The sequence below is a fragment of the Carlito syrichta genome, unplaced genomic scaffold (assembly GCF_000164805.1).
Source record: "Carlito syrichta isolate Samal-C Ts95f unplaced genomic scaffold, Tarsius_syrichta-2.0.1 Scaffold315643, whole genome shotgun sequence".
Classification (NCBI taxonomy): Eukaryota; Metazoa; Chordata; class Mammalia; order Primates; family Tarsiidae; genus Carlito; species Carlito syrichta.
This window is the reverse complement of record NW_007259739.1, coordinates 488,341-503,137: the sequence shown is the minus strand read 5'-3', so window position 1 is coordinate 503,137 and position 14,797 is coordinate 488,341. Positions and strand designations below refer to the sequence as shown.

Sequence of the window (14,797 nt, the reverse complement as noted above, 5' to 3'; positions counted from 1 at the left end):
TAAAATAAAATAAAATAAAATAAAATAAAATAAAATAAAATAAAATAAAATAAAATAAAATAAAATAAAATAAAATAAAATAAATGGTATTCATACCATATATATGAGAGCAGTGAATTATGCATCCTTTAGTATACTCATTAAATCCAGAGTAAAGCACTTAACATTTTTTCATCATAAGAATGTTTTTATAAAACTGATTCATATTTAACAAAATAATTAAGGAAATTTGGGCCAAATTTGAAATCTGAAATTTGAAGTTTCATAGTTTTTAGTCTTCTTAAATCCTCTTGTACTGTTTGATGGAATTTACACATGAAGAAAATTAATCATTTATTTCACTTGATGTAGAAAGACAAATTACACTTAAGTACATAAAAAGCAATATACAATATAATTTTTCAAGGTAATATTCATGTTGGAATTGGTGGACAAGTACAAATAAATTTCCAAGAGTCTTATTATTTGAATATGAAAGTATTTCTACAAATTCATAAGTCATTTAACAATGTTCTGGCAAGCACCCATGGGTGTATACAAATGAGATATGTATGTTCTTTATTTCAAAAATGAAACTGATAATTAAGAAAATAAGACTATTTTATGTGAAAACAAAACTAGCAATAAGACACAAGCGATGTGTGGGCAAATAGTCTGTATCATGACGGGGGCACTAACAATCCTCAGTAATTCTGGTTCTATCCAAAGCAGGGGCTGGGCAAGACTCAGCTATCAGGATAGCTGTACTTTCTGCTCAGGCCACACTCTATGCAGCCCATGAAAATGGGCCCTCAGCAGCTAAGTGCTCCATCTGCCCAACCACACCTAACATTTCCAGGGTCCTTTCATCAAAAGGCATTCTGTGATTCAGAATGTGACTGGTTTGGCATCAGGAATGGTTCTCAGAATTAGTGTTATTCACTTTTGTCTTTTCAATGATTTGTTTTGTTTTTAGGAAAACCAGTAGAGTAGATGAGGCTCTAACTGAACATTTCTAAAACTTAAAACTTACGTGCTATATGTAATATGTAAACATAAATAATTACATAAAAGTGGAGTTCCTCTTTTGTTGTTTGGCTTTTAATTGTGTCCTGAAGGCCCTGTTTAACAAAGAGCAATGTATTTATAAGAGAGGGAAATTGTGGTTGTCACTGTATAGACCAAGGTTGATAAAGGAAGCACTCAGGGCAAGGTGGGGCCCTGGCAGGCTCGAGAATGGTTGCTTGGCAACCATGCAGAAAGCGGTCCAGGGAAGACCAGAGCTGGGAAGAACCTTACTATGCATGTGATTGTTAATTTCCTCAGTGCAAGCAAACTCTTTGACCTTTGAGAGTAAGTCTAATTTTCTGCTACCAAAAGCCATTTGCAGTTAATTATTTTAAATTATTATCAAATAGGGTAATATAATTTTCTCCCATTAAAGAAGTACAAAGCTCAAGCTAGCTGAAAAACTCTGGAAGTTTTTACAAATTATTCTTCCAACAGCAAGTTTGCTGGAATAAATGTATGCCTTTAAAATAACAATTTTTTCAGAAAAAGAATCTTCAATTTAAAAAATTTGAGTTAAAAACATACAAAGTTTACTTCACAATGGCATCTCTTATATAGACATATCCTTTCTATTAAGGAGCAAAAAGATATATTTTTGAACCCAGGAAGATGAAGCAAATGATAATGCACGATTAAAAACAAAAAGTCAAGTTTTTGTTTTTTTAAATCTCAGAGTCATCTTTTTTAAAGATTCCTTCACTCAAGGTATTAAGTTAGTTTCATACCCACATAACTGTTGTTATGTTGCAATAGTTAGAAAATTGAACTGATAACTAAAGAGGAATTTATATTGTTGCAACATTCTTTCACATGACTCATTTCTAGGCAATGAATCCATATCACCTTTGTATCCCCTGAACTACTGTCTTGTATTCCTGATTTACCTTTCTCTCTAGTCTTCAGTGTAAGTCCCCAGTATTTGTCTCATATGAAAGTCCAACAGCCTCTTATTTTTCTAATAACTGTGATGTAAATTACTGCTACATCTGTTTCCTCATTATATTTCACTTAGTTTTCTGTTTAAGTTAATCAGGTTTTGAACTCTAAAAAATATAATCTGAACACACTTCCATGTTTTAGGATTTACCTTGATTTCCAAAAGTGAGTAAATGACATTACCATTGCAGGAGTTTTGAACTCCACTGTCAGCTTAAACTAGCAACCTTGGCTTTTTGTCCCACAACCAAGAAGATTAAGGAATGCAGACACCAAAAGGATGACTGAAAGAAAGAGTTTATTAAGCATCAAAGCTCTCCAGAGAGAAGAGAGGGGGCCTGAAATAGGTAACCTGGTGTTAGGAGTTTTCTTTGTGTGTGGTTTTTATCTTATCTTTTCTGGGGGCGTCCTCTCATTTATATCTCATCCACCCCTTAATTCCTGAGACCCGAATCTTATTGCACATGCGGGTCCTTGACCAAAGTTACTCCATCTTGAATATTACTCGTAAGTACCACAGAAAAGCCCACTCGGGGGGTAAAACCCCAATGCTAATGCTATGTTAATGATATTATAATAAGCCAAGGTCAAGTTAGGACATTTAGTTAAGCTACTGCGTCTGATTTTAAGCAGCAAACATTCTGGGTTGAAATGATGTTCTTAATTACCCTAACCACATTTTCAGTCAGCAATTATTTAGTGGAAGTGGTGCAGGGGCTGTAGCCGCAGGTGTTAGGTCTGCTTGAGACCCTCCCTCTCTGTCTGCCTAACCAGACACTGACTGTCTCCTCTCTCTTTACCAATGTGGTTAACAGAAAACAACAACAAAAACTTCTCATTCCAATTTGATTTAAGTTTCACATATGACCTTGTCATGAATCAACCATGGCAAGTCAGCAACCTCCCAAGGACTTAACTTCTTCACTTGCACGGTAACAGAGTTACCGTTATGGGTCATTTATCTTGAGCAGTTGAGTCTATAAGTCTTTAATAAAATTACTTATATGAAGACACTCAACAAAAATTAGAAGTGTGGACAGTGCACACTGGCCATATGTGATGATTTTAGAATTTGATGTGATGCTAATAGAGTCATTAAGGGTGAAGGATAAGACTGCTAAGGTGAAAGAAATGGCTAAGAATGCAATCTTGTGAAGTTTGACTATTTCTAGACAACAAAGGACAGACATAAAGGAAGGCCTGTCATGTGATAGTGATGAAAGAAGGAAGATAAAAGATGGCTGTGGTTGTGTTTAAAGAGGTATGACTTCCACAAAACGATACCTAAGGGAGGATTCAATAATACTTATATTACAATGTCAAGGAACACTGTCAATAAATCATAAAAATAAGTAATATATCATTCTAAATAAATACATATTTTCTAAAATCGTGTATCCAATATCATATATTAGAAACTCTCAATTCTTAAGATCATAAATATGAAAACAGAATAAAATGCCAATTTATGTGTCATATATTTACCTTAGGAGGGAACCATTAGTATCTCAGTCTTAATTTCTCGGGTGTATTTGCTTCTTTCTATATATACTGATATTAACTTAATTTTTAATGACTTTGCTTTAACAGAGGGAATTGACTGTAATCTTATAAACATCATGAATGAAGAAAGATATTTGATGAAGTTCTTGATGTATTTTTTTGTCTGTTAAATAAACCTAATATTTCATTTCTTAAAGAAGTTTTTTTCCCCTGAACCCCAGAGTTGTCCTGGAATTCTTTTTAAAAATTGGCAACTGCCAAGTCATGATTCCTTCTCTACTGACCATAACTTTCCAGGAGACAGGCCAACCCAACTGCATTTCAGCATGGGTCTTAGCAAAAGACCGACAGTATCAGCAGAGTTCAATCAATTATCTTTTGGTGGAACAAAGATATACGAAAGTTCGAAAGCCCTTCATAGAACTTATTAAAACTAAAATGGTCACTATTTACTTTAAATGATTTTTCTAGGTCAGTAATTTGAGCATTACAACAAAATACCATAAGTAATACATTTTAATTCTAAGTAAAATACACACACTGTGAATACAAAAAACTTTCATCCCAGGACGTCTCCCATCCAAGTACTAACCAGGCCCAAACCTGCTTAGCTCCTAGAACAGAAGAAATCAAATGCTTTCAAGGATGAGATATGGCTGTAAATTAAAATATTTTATACTAGAAAATATTATGAACAATGTAGCCATTAAACAACAAATATTATGTGAAATAATTTAGCATAGCTTTTCTGCAATATGAATGAAACATCTACTTTCTCTATATATTTATAAAGGACAAAGATACACATAAAAACATCATTACTAGACTTTTAAAAAAATATGGTACAGGTAATTAATAAAATGTATTTTAAAAATCCATCCTTAACATAAACTTAATACAATCTAAAAACTGACTGTAGTGATACATTTTCATCATGAACTGTTGGTTATGTAGCCAACTAGTATATAACAAAGTTACTGAGAAATTGGAGTGATTAGTTATTTAGAGTATATGTTTTCCAGAATACTCAAATTAAACAGTAAAATTTGGAATTTATAGAAAAGTGGATAATTTATAATAAGCACAACCTTTTGAACAGATCTTAAAATCAGTTTGCACAGTTACATTGCTACTTAGGAAAAATATACTTCAGCCGAGAATTGTTTCAAGAACTTATATGTTTGAACACAGATCTAATACAACAGATCATTTAGTAAGGCTAATTTTCTATGAAAGAACATTTCACTGATTTTATTCTAACACTATGTTTTTATTGAGAGATCTGGATCATAAACAAGTTATAATGTTATCTGAATAATACATTCTGCCAAGTAAATAATTTTTATGAAGATGTTGAATATCTTTATAACTATTGAAGGCATTTGATAAACTACTTCAAAATTTCAAAATAGTTATACAAATGACATGACTGCATTTTTATAATATTCTCAACCTGGCAATCACTAGGGAATGAGTAATGCAATTTTAAATACAGAAAATGTAGACATAAAATCAGATTGTAGTAATTCATGTCCATCCTGTTTCCACATATTTAATTTCAAACTATTTTCATTACTAAAGCCTTCTTCTTTTACAAAAGTATATTCAACTGCAAAGAATCTTGATTGTATAAGACATAGGGAGTCATTAGAAGAGTTATTATGAAATATAAATCTCCATAAATCTATTTTCAGCAAAATATAAGCCAACAGATAAGGGATTCATAATCCTATATATGACAACTTAATTGCCTAATTAATAGCTATACATAATTTCATTCATTAGAAAAATGTGTCAGAAAGTTACCTTTTCTTTCAGGTCAATGAACTAAAGCAATATTTTAGGAACTGAGCCCAGTATTTATACAAATTTAAGGTTAGATTTGCATGTGTATTGATAGTCTTCTGTAACAGACACTTAATACAATGTTATCTATTATTTTAGCAACACTATTCAGTATGTATTATTATTTAAATTCTGAGACTAAGAAGAAGTTGAAAGTGTATAATTATCTTGCTAAAGCTTCTGTTGCTTTTAATTGGTAGTATGAACTTAAGCTTTCTTCTTTTCATTTTGCTATTCAGGTTTTCCTTGCCATAAATGTGTATATAATATTTTAAACATAATGGATAGCCACATTCCCATATTTCATAAATTTCTGCATTAGTTTAACAGGTAAAAAATGACAGCATCACTACCTCAAGTTTTGCTTAGGAAAAGTTCCACACCACCAAAATCAAGTGATGTCTATAGAGTATATCTGACTAATGGTATTTATATAGAGGTAAATAAATAACACAGCATCGTATATATGATTCTGACTTAATTTGTGTTGATAGGTATATTTTTTTTCCTCCCAAGTATGAGCATATGAGAATGATTGCTAAGTCTAGCTTCCTATGTTAAAAATTAGAATTAGGAATTCCTCAGTTTTCCCAATATTAATGTTCATAAGGAAAGCAAGCTGCCAACCATTAACTGTGTTATTACTTTAAGTAGGTTATAGTGTCAGCACTGAGCAAACTATGGACCAAGATTTAAGTTCACAAAAATGTGTGATTCTTAAACATAAAAGAGATTCTATATTTGGAAAAATGTATTCACATTTTTAAAATAACAGTGACAGATATTCAAAAGGGAAAAATATTTTACCTAAAATAAAATGACTAACAGTGCAACATTTCTTAAAAGACATGAAAAAATATTCTGTTTGAACATTCAAAGTGTATTTTATATACCAAATATGTCTTGATTATGAACATCTTTTATTTTTGTTTGATTTTCTTAACAGAAGCCAATAATTCTAGCTCCTTTTCAAATTAAAAAAAATAGACCTAAAAGTTTTAGCAGAACAACTTAAAAATTAGATGCTGTAAGTATAGCATTAAGTAAGTCATGAGGCTAGTTGTGGTGGCTCAAGCCAGTAATTCCAGCACTTTGGGAGGCCAAAGTGAAAGGATTGCCTGAGCCCACAGGTTCAAGACCAACCTGGGCAACTTGGTGAGACCTCAGCTCTACCATAAAAAAAAAATATATATAGCCAGGCATGGTAGCATGTGCCTGTAGTTCCGGCTACTTGGAAGGATTGCCTGAGCCCAGCGGGTCATCACTGGGGTGGCTGTGAGCGTGCCACTGCACTCCAGCATGGGCAACGGAGTGAGACTCCAATTCAAAAAAAAGAAAAAAAAGAAAGAAAATCATGAAAGGCCATTCAAAGTTCAAGGAAGGAGAACACTGGCTTTCTTTCATGCAATTCCTTGTGTGGTTTCCATTTTTATTATTGTCTTCCTTCTTGCTGACTACTTTATTGTAAAAGGAAAGTTACAGAAATGAGAAAGGCAAAAGAAGCTGCCATGTCTTTCTTGAGTCTGATTTATAGGATGAAAAAGAAACTGGATGTACAAAACCTTCAGAGTGCATTAGCTCTGACAGCTATACTTCAAGTATTTTTCAAGTTAACAATTAGTTAATAAAATGAAAAGGAAAGTCAGATTTTTTTACCCCATAATAATTTTCTCTTTATCAGATTGCATTTGTTTCCTGTTCTAAAAAATTGTACTTTAAAAAGTGCATTGACTCTTCATAGTGGGTTCTCCAAAAAAAAATTATGTCAATAATTTTACCAGACCTAAAAGATTATCAGAAAAACTTATCAACACAGTTTCATTATTGTTGTTTAGGATATATTACTACTTATAGTTACAGTTACCACATTCTAAGAACTAAATTAGGCATCCCTCCAAACACCTGTGAATGCTCCCAATAACCTCCCATCTTCTAACCTATAAATAGCACCTATATACCCTTCTAAATTTTAAGGTTTTACTTGCTCATAAATGTACTCTGTGATATGTTCAGGAACCATTATACAACCTACAGGTACCAAAAAGATAAAGTCACTGAATTCACAGAGTTCAGAATTTATGTGTGGATAGAAAGATGAGAATAGCCTGGAGTAGGGTTTTGCTGTGCTTTACGAAGAGATAAGAACATGCTAGAGTCTATCTTTCAGCTTACATTCATCTCTGGGGTCCCAACTTTGATGCTGTTTATTCTGTAAAATACGTTGTGACTGCCCTAGCACATGTTCTCTGCCAGTCTGGTGTCCCACTTGCCCCCTTTGTAATTTATACCCTCATATCACTCACCAATTCTGTCCTAACAATTATGCATATGATTACATTCCTATTTAATGCAACTTACACTCCCCTAATGCTGTCTCCTTGTTGCTCCAGTGACATGTGCTAACCCTTTGACAAATACCTATTCCTTCTTTATATCCACTCTTTCTGCTAGTTCTGATGTTTGGGAGGTAATGATACCACTTAGCGTGAAGGCCTCCTCTGAAGCCTACAAATACTTCTACCCTCTGCTGATCCTCTCCACTCACATGCATGCAGAAAGCAACTGGGCAGTAACAAATACCATTTGAGTCATAGCATGGGACTGAATGTAAATTAGATTTATAGACTCCCTTGGAGTCACCATATCAAACAATCTGACTTCTGTGCAATTCGCCCAATCACATTTCTAACTTTCTTCAGGACATAACCCTCAAAAAGGGTGTCTGAGAGTGATGAATTTACTGGTCTCCCATATCTGCTGGAATAATTTACCAAAAACTGTTACGTTAACCAAAGCTCAATCCTTCACAGTTATGAAGGCCGAAATCCTGAAATCAGTATCACTGGACTGACCACAGTGTTGACAAGGCCACACTCTCCCTGGAGCTCCGGGTGATGGTCTGTGGTGGCTGCCAGGCAGTCTGTGACAATAGCTGTTGGTCTCTCTCCATCATCACATCACCTTCACTTTCTGCCTGCCAAAATTCCCTCTGTCTCTCTCTTATTAGGACACATGTGACTGCATTTAAGGCTCACCCCAATAATCCAGGATAAATTTCTCCTCTGAAGATCTATAACTTAATCACATCCTTTGCCATACAAGGCGATTCTCATTCTTATGCCTTATTTAAGATGATATTCACAGACTCTGAGAACTAGGCTGCGGACATGGCTTTCAGGCTGTCACCCAACTCACGACAAGGGGGATACTCTGAGAGAGCAATTTTACCTTTCTCACAACAAGGGAGCTCCAGGAACACAGACCCTGGTCGAAGGATGCAGTCGTTAATCCGTAAGTTCACGAAGATGTGTGTTTTGCCTTTTGCCTGTCTAATCAACTCCTCTACATCTGAACCAAGAATGTATGATTCATGCAATATTTTAGGACTAGACATTGCCATTAGCAGCCACAAGACTGTACTCCTAGCAACCATGTGCTTTGTCTTCAGCGTCTCCACTGCCAGGTCTCACTGAATCTTCTATCAACAGAGACCAGCTGGAGGCTTCCCAACAGAATGTATTTAAATTCATCTCATTCCACAGTGAACTACAGTACCATTTTTACTTTTTCACTTTACTGATTTTTATGGAGTCTCTGAGACTGTGATAGTTGTGAGTCAAAGACAATAGTCCCTAATTGTATAGATTAAAAGATTAAAATGGCAGTCATATTAACTTGAACCATTTGAGCCTACATTTTGTTAGAATAACAGGCTGAAGACAATAGGATTTTCTTCTCTTTGTTCTTTTGCAGTTAGTAGTAGTGGTCGCCTGAGGAAAAATGAAAGTGAGTGGTGAGTAAAAAGACTTAGAGTCCTGGCAAAGGAGATACAGGCTCTGTGCCTTCCAGGGTTGACTGTAGAGAAGTCATGGCAGGGTACCAGAAATCTAGGTCTGGAAGTGTGGTCCACAGACTCTGCTGTGATGACTTCCTCTGATGACTAGCCAATCAACTGTGTTTGTACTTTGCAGACCAATCTTTTCCAAGCCTGTTTCCAACGTCCTCCTTCCTCCTCATAAATTTTAAAATTGTATCTCATCATTCTTTCCCCAATATATTTCCTTGAATCTGGCACAAAGTAAGTTCTCAATACATATCATTGAATAGATAAGTGGAAGACTGGAGGGGCAGAGGGAGGGAAGGAACACACGACTTCCTAGTTGAAGCATTGATAGTGATTTCTAATTTCTTAGAATGATCCATGAGATATTTTAGGAACTCAGACACTACCCATCAGCAGCTACAAGACTACTCCTAGCAAATGTGTGCTTTGTCTTAACCATGAACCACAGCCAGGTCTCACTGACTCTTCTGTGATTTATTCTTAGTTTTATGTCTACTTAAGAAGTAGTAACTCCATGGCACTATTTTTCTTTACCAAATACACTTTTTATAAATGACTTGTAAATTAAGTCCTTGTTGAAAGTCATTAGCTTGCCATATTAAAAGTCAGTCAATCAGAATAGGATAAAAATAATAAACTTGGCTCCTAATTCAAGTAAGAGTCTTATTTTTCCTAAAAATTATATGATGTCACAAAATAAAGGAACATGGCAAAGCATTTTATAGATTTCCCTTTGGTAGGTTCAATCTATCAAGGCCTCTTTTCTGGTTTGTGCTTTAGAAATTTTAGCATGCTTCCCAAGACTCATTTAGGAAGTAAGCATTCAGGAAATTAGCAATTTGACTCTTCATAGCTGTGAGAGGTGATTTATATGGCATCTTCTTTTCAATACTTTCATCTTTTAAGAACATTGTTAATTTACTGCACTTTTTGGTTTCTCATATAACTTTTCAGAGTAACAAAATCCACTTAATCTACATGCTCTTGCTAATTTCCATTTGAAAACTGCTCCCCACAATCTCTCTTGTCCTTCCTGTAGTTTTTCTCTGATGAACTAGAGGCTATAGGCTGAGTCTTGAGATTTCCAAACTCCCTCCCTAACAGTGCTGCAAGGGGTACAAAGATGGCTAGTTATTTCCCATGTTTACTGAACAAATGGCAGTTAAGTGTAATTGCCAGGCTGAACAAAGGTTACTGAGTCCCAATGAGCAGCTTCCAGGCTACATTAAACTACCTAGAAAATGCTCTCTGGCGAGCAACCACTGTCATCTCAGATAGAAGGAATGCTCAGATAAGAAAACCCCATCTAGTAGAAACAGTTACTGACTTTACCCTCCTCCCCAAACCCTCTCCCTCCTTTCCTCCTTTCTTCTTTTTGTTTTGAGATAGGTCTTCACTCTGTCACCCAGACTGGAGCACAATGGCATGATCTCATTTCTCTGGAGCCTCAAACTCCTGGGTTCAAGCAATTCTACTGCCTCAGCCTTCAAAGTAGCTGGGACTAGAGGCATGTGGTACAATGCCTAGCTGATTTTTCTTTTTCTTTCTTTCTTTTTAAAATAGAGATGGGATCTCACTTAGTCACTCAGATCTTGAACTCCTGGACTCCAGTGATCCTCTCACCTCGGTCTCCCTAAGTGTAGGTGTGAGCCACCATGCCCGACTTGTTATAGACTTTAAATCAAGAAACAACACGTTTGTATTCTCCTGATTGTGTTTCTTGTTAGAAGTTTTGTTTAACATTGATTAAATAAAATTAACACCTTATTTATTTAGGATTGGGGTTGGTGAGTTATTTACTTATTTATTTTTGAGATTAGAAAATATAGTTTATTTAGAAACTAAATTAGAAAGAGGAGCAAGAAAAAGAGGAGATTCACCTTCCCAAGGTAGGGGAGAAGGCCAAAGCCAGGAAACTCGGCGACAGCCATAGCTCAAAGAGCACATGGCCACACCAGAGTCTAGTAAGGCAATAGCCGGTGAGTTACTTTAACCACTTCTCAACAACAGACTAAGACTAAATACAACCTGAGAGTGCTCTTGCATCACAAATTTCAAAGAGGACAAATACAGAAAAACCTCCACTTCTGTACTACTGTGGCACATGTAGAGAAGGAAACTCCGCAAGGATACTTACAGAATAGCTAATACCTAAGGAAGTCACCACAGCTGCATTCCAATGAAGCATTTGCGTGGATGCTGAAACTGAACTTCATGTAATTTTTATGTTCACCAAATATTGCTCTTCTTGTGATTACTTACCTAAACTACCTGAAAGCCTAAAAACCGTTCTTAGCTGCCAGCAGAATTTTGTCCACAGGCCTAGTTTTTTTACTTTGCTCTAGGAAATACTGGAGCTGTAAATAGAAACAACTTTGTTCCCTAAATCAACAAGGAAGAGAGTCTTTCCCTGCCCCTCAGAGTATCATATGTGTTTAAGAAATTAATTTATATTATGTTATGCCACTTAAATGTAGGGTAGATTTGTTGTAACATAACATTGCCATAAATAATACAGATTTTTAAAGCAATCTAGGCATATTAATATCTAAAATGAATTTTATTTTTGTAGTCAAAAAATGAAATAGTGTAAAAGAATTCCTAGCCTTCTCAGTTTCATGTCAGATATCAATTCCTTTTAAGTAAATTTTATTTTTAAAAATTTATGAACTTTAACTTGCCACACATAAAATCTCAATGCTAGACTTGAAAGTGTGAAGAAATTTAAAAGCAAAAATATAATTCGCACCAAAATATGCCTTGAAGTTAATGTTATGCTTATGAATTTCTTAATCTGCAAGGCAAAAACGTTCCAAAACCATTCTATTTTAGGATATCTAATGCTCTTTTTTTTTTAGAACTCACTTTAAACAAATATGTAAATAATCCTATGTTCCACTGGAAATACCAAATAACCTTTTCTTCTCTAATATACATATATAAGTTTACATAACCATTTGAGTGAATGATTACTTGCTTTTTTAAAAATCATACAGAATTTTTGTATAAAAAGATAATTGTTTGAATAGCATAGACATCAAGAGAAAATAAATTATGACATGATCCCTTTGGTAAAGGGAAATTTAAAACCCGTATGCTGAAATGAAACATAGATGTTGAATAAATGGAAAAGTCTTACTAAATATAGAACATGAGAAGAAAGGAAAATGCAGTTGATGAATTATTCATTGAGCCCATATTCCATAACTGTGTGAGCCCTGTGGGTTCCTATGAGTGTGTGAGCAGACTCAGAGCCACATAGCACATGTGGCCAAATCTCAGTAGGGACAATTGTGTAGAACTTCAGTTTTTCTCAAAAAAAAACTGGAATATTACATTTTCCAGTTTTTTTTTTAGGAAAAAAACTGAAAAATTACATTTTCTAGTAGAATATGACCACCTTTGTTACTTGCTTCCAGTTATACACTCCAGATCTCACTTGAAATACTTTTATGGGAAGGTTTGAGATCTGTTCTCTGATGACCTATCTGAACTTAGCTTTTAGGTTTCCATATTTGACAGAAATTTAAAATGTTACCTTTATCTCCATGCAATCCAACTGTTGACAGAGATACTTTAAGGTGTCTCTGACAACTGATCTCTTTCTGTAAGTGGAAATAAAGAGAAACCAGTAACAAATGTGTATGTTATAATTATTTATAGATTTAAAAAATTCCTGAGTTTTATTTTAGTAAGTTAGTAACTAATGACTATTGAGTCAAACTCTTCAGAAAGATATTTTCAATTATACTTAAGGAAAAGATAGCCATATTGAATATAGAAAAAAGCCAGAGAGAAAATTCCTTTCTCAATTCAAAAATTTTCATCAGGTACGAAAGAGGAAAAATTTAGAATGAGTTCATTTCAAGCTTTATAGGGTTTAAATCGCCAAAAAGAGGGGTAAACTGGCCTATGGTAGCAGGCAGTAAGTTCTCCAAAGAAATACTCACAAGCCGGGCTCGGTGGCTCAGCCTGTAATCCCGCTTCTTTGGGAGGCTGAGGTGAGTGGATTGCCTGAACCCGTGGGTTCGAGACCAGCCTGGGCAGAGAGACCTCATCTCTACAGTAAATCAAAAAATCAGCCGGGCGTGGTAGCCCACGCCTGTAGTTCCGGCTACTTGGAAGGCTGAGGCAGAAGGATCGCCGGAGCCCAGCAGGTCGAGGCTGTGGTGGCCGGGAGCGGCCACTGCACTCCAGTCTGGGCGGCAGAGTGAGACTCCAACTCAACAAAAAAAAAAGAAATATTCACATACATATTTCACAGCTACAAGTCATGAGAGAAAATCTACTAATATGAAGTTTGGATAAGGAATGCGGGTTTCACTGAGTGCAAATATAATATACTATAATTCCAAATAATTTCTTCAATAATAGTGTTTTATGTATTTGCCAGTAAAAGTATCCCATAAAGTTAAAAATAAAAATAATAAAAAGCAAAACAAAACTCCCTGGACTCCCATTCGATCTGATAGGAGTCATACTTTCACTTATATTCACCAAGAAGTTATATAGAGGTCAAGCATGGTGGCTCATGCCTGCAATCCCAGCACTTTGGGAGGCTGAGGCAGGAGAATTACTTAAGCCTTGGAGTTCAAGACTAACCAGGGCAACACAGCAAGATTTGTCACTACAAAAAATCTTTTAAAAATACATATTAGCTGGGCCTGGTGGTATGTGCCTGTAATTCCAGCTACTAAGGTGGCTGAGGTGGAATGATCACCTGATCCCAGGAGGTGAAGGCTGCAGCGAGTTGTGATTGTGCCACTGCACTCCTGCCTGGGTTACACTGACGAAATAAAGAAAAAGAAAGGAAGGATGGGAGGAGGGAGGGAGAGAAATAGGGTAGGAGGAAGGAGTAGAGAGAGAGAGAGAGAGAAAGAGAAAGAAGAGAGAGAGAGAGAAAGAGAGAGAGAGAGAAAGACTATGTAATGACACAAAGCAACTCTTCATTTTGCCACTCACAATATTTTTGAAAATGATGCAAGTAATGCACGTTGTCTATGCAACGTATATGGATTTTGAAATAACGTATAGCCTCCAAGGTATTCATGACCAACAGGTTACAAAATCTTAAAGGAGGAGATTCTTGTATCATTAAATAAATTGGTGGCAATGAACTACAATTCTCTGTACAGACTGTATCACATTTATGTCCAATACATATTTAAATATCACAAATTCCAATGTAACATTTTTATCAGCAACATTTGAATGGCAAATGACTTAATACAATTAGCTTGAAGAAAAAATTGCCAACTCATCAATGAAAATGGCTTAACATTGGGTCATACATCTCTGTGATTGTCAACGAAATTAAATCTTTTAAAATCTTTCTATTTCCTTCTATTATTAATTTATGTTTTTGCCCCTTAACCATTTTCTATTAGTGTTGAATGAAACTTTAAAAAATATTTACAAAATCAATATAAAAGAGATAAGCAAAACATTAAATATAAATGAATAAATGTTAAAGAGCAAAGTTACATTCTATTAAAGGTTTATATGCTACAGAATAATAGAATATACAAGCTTCTGTTAAGAATTCACTTATTCCAGTGAAGTTCAATTTTTTAAATTTATGTCTAACCTTTTTAAAGTAAATATTACCCTATCACCATT

At 35.0% G+C, this 14,797-nt stretch overlaps 1 protein-coding gene across 3 annotated transcripts in view; it reads right to left on the bottom strand.

Moving 5' to 3' along the window:
- The window catches only part of SPOCK3 (SPARC/osteonectin, cwcv and kazal like domains proteoglycan 3), a 334,334-nt gene that overhangs the window by 194,396 nt on the left and 125,141 nt on the right, over nucleotides 1-14,797 (bottom strand). Inside the window, exon 1 of one of the 3 annotated variants that reach the window (XM_021706489.1) lies at nucleotides 8,598-8,603. The exons of the other annotated variants lie outside the window; for them this stretch is intronic. The gene's annotated coding sequence lies outside the window, so the exon portion shown is untranslated. Of the gene's footprint in view, nucleotides 1-8,597; nucleotides 8,604-14,797 lie in introns of those variants that run through there. 3 annotated transcript variants of the gene reach the window in all.